At 31.9% G+C, this 2,580-nt stretch overlaps 1 pseudogene; it reads right to left on the reverse strand.

Moving 5' to 3' along the window:
* Positions 1-892: 892 nt before the first annotated feature.
* Positions 893-1,844, reverse strand: LOC127547602 (dnaJ homolog subfamily C member 3-like; annotated as a pseudogene).
* Between the last annotated feature and the right edge of the window lie 736 nt (positions 1,845-2,580).

Below are 2,580 nucleotides of genomic sequence, written 5' to 3' on the forward strand. Positions count from 1 at the left end.
GGGGATGTGGGAAAACAGGGACACTAATAGATTGTTGGTGGAATTGTGAATACATCCAGTCATTCTAAAGAACAATTTGGAATTATGCTCAAAAGTTATCAAACTGTGCATACCCTTTGATCCAGCAGTGTTACTACTGGGCTTATATCCCAAAGAGATCATAAAGAAGGGAAAGGAATCTGTATGTACAAGAATGTTTGTGGCAGCCCTCTTTGTAGTGGCCAGAAACTTGAAACTGAATAGATGCCCATCAATTGGAGAATGGCTGAATAATTTGTGGTATATGAATATTATGGAATATTATTTTTCGGTAAGAAATGACCAACAGGATGATTTCAGAAAAGCCTGGAGAGACTTACACTCACTGATGCTGAGTGAAATGAGCATCAGTTTTGTTCTTTTATTTGCTTATAATATCACTCTTTATGTCTAAATCATGACCTTATCTTGGTATAGGGTGTTCAATATATGTCAATGCCTAACTTCTACCATACTAATTTCCGTTTTCCCAGCATTTTTATCTAATATTGAATTCTTATCCCGAAAGCTGGAGTTTATGAAACACTAGATTACTATAGTCATTGACTATTTTGTCCTGTGAACCTAACTTATTCTACTGATTGGCCACTCTATTTTTTCACCAGTTTAGATGACCATTATTTTTAAAGTTTATGTATGGTTTAGCTAAGCCACCTTCATTGGCATTTTTTTCATTAATTCCCTTGAAGTTTTTGTTATTTTCTTCTCTCAGGTGAACTTTGTTATTTTTGTTTGTTTGTTTGTTTGTTTTTGTTTTTGTTGTTTTAGCACTGTAAAATTTTTTTTGGGTAGAATGATTAGTATGGCATTGAATAAGTAGATTAATTTAAGTAGTATTGATGTTTTTATTATATTAGCTCAGCCTAATCATAACTGCACAATCTTTGAAAGCATTCACATGGCAGGTTCCATTTGTAAAACTTTTGAACCTGCTTTCATAGTTTCATCAGGTTTTTCATTTTTGGAGAAACAATGGCAAATCCTCTCTTTGGAAAAAATAGTTTGAATACATAAATTTGTTTCTGTTTTCATTTCAGATTCATATTTGCTAGCTGCATCTACATATTTGCCTTCTCTGATCTCTGATCAATTCCTCTGCTGACTCAAAAAATGTATTGAGTTTCTTTATATGTTTATAGTGTATGAAGTACCTTTTATACATGATCAAGTTTTAAACATTCTCAGACTTCAGTGAGTGATAGTTTATGATCTCCTAACATAATATTTTGTGCTGGTTTTATAAAAGGCCTCAGCATTTTCATTCGACAATTTCGAAGCAGATTTTAAATTGCCAATAGCTTTTCCTTGCTCCCCTTCCTTTATAATGCATCCAGCCCTAAATTAAGTTAAGCTATAATTCTTTGATAATCTATCTGATCAAAAATTGGATATGCTTGTGAATATAGCACTACATTTAATCAATTTTTAGTAGTTGAGACTGAGATTCCTTTTCTCCATTCTCACTTGGAAGAGATTTTAATACTTAAAAAACATCATCTTCTGCTTCATGCAACTTAGCTTAAATAATAAACATCTCTGTAATTGTGCTGCTATAAAATCAGTCATTAATTCAATAGTTTTACTTAGGTCAGGAACTGTTCCTGTAGCTCTGCCATGGTTAAATAAACAGCAATTCTTTGATAATAACCAAAGTAGTTGTCTGGATCATCATCTACTGAAGCATGAAAATGAGATAAAGAATTTTCTCGTTGTCCAGTTACCAATGATTTTTTGCCCATTTCAAGATGTTTTTCAATATTTTCACTTATGCCACACTCAATACTTTCATACTGTAGACTTACCCCCCCCCCAAAAAAAAAAAGAAAAGAAAACTCGAAGGGAAAAAAAAAGTGCAGCGGATTAGTTACAGAGCCAAGGGGTACTATGGTTGAACGCATATGAGAAGAGGAGAAGGAGGAAAAAGATGAAGAACTTAATTAAGTTCAATTCTTTTTACATGAAAATCATTGACAACTCATTGAATAACCATTTTTATTTTTTGCATTCAAGATTATGCTTAACTTTACTGATATAATATTTTTGGCCACAATCTTAGTTATTTTGTTTATGATATTTAATGTTTCAAGAACTGTAGTCTTTTAATGCAGGCACTGCTAGATTTTATGTTATTTTAATTTTAGCTTGTGGCTTTGTTTTATTTTAATTTCATTTTTCTTGTTGTTTAAAATCTTTTTCCTTGAGCTGGGGGTTTGGGAATTTAGTTATAATGTTTTGCAGGTTTACCTCCTACAGGTTTTCAGGGGGTCTAATTATTCTTAAGGTTTGTCTTCTTGATCTCTTCTCCTAATCTGCTGTTTTTCTTAAGTGGAGTTTTACATTGTCTTTTATTTTTTTCATATTTTATATTTTATTTTATTATTTCTTAGGTTTTCTTTTTTTTTTGGGGGGGTAACTTCACTGGCATTCTCTTCCTCAATTCTAATTTTTATGAAGTCATTTTCTTTTTTTAAGATTACAGATATTAGGGGAAAAGACAAGAGAGTGGAATAAAGTTAGAAACATGCCCAAATATTTTTCCCA

Source organism: Antechinus flavipes, chromosome 1 (assembly GCF_016432865.1).
Source record: "Antechinus flavipes isolate AdamAnt ecotype Samford, QLD, Australia chromosome 1, AdamAnt_v2, whole genome shotgun sequence".
NCBI classification, from domain to species: domain Eukaryota; kingdom Metazoa; phylum Chordata; class Mammalia; order Dasyuromorphia; family Dasyuridae; genus Antechinus; species Antechinus flavipes.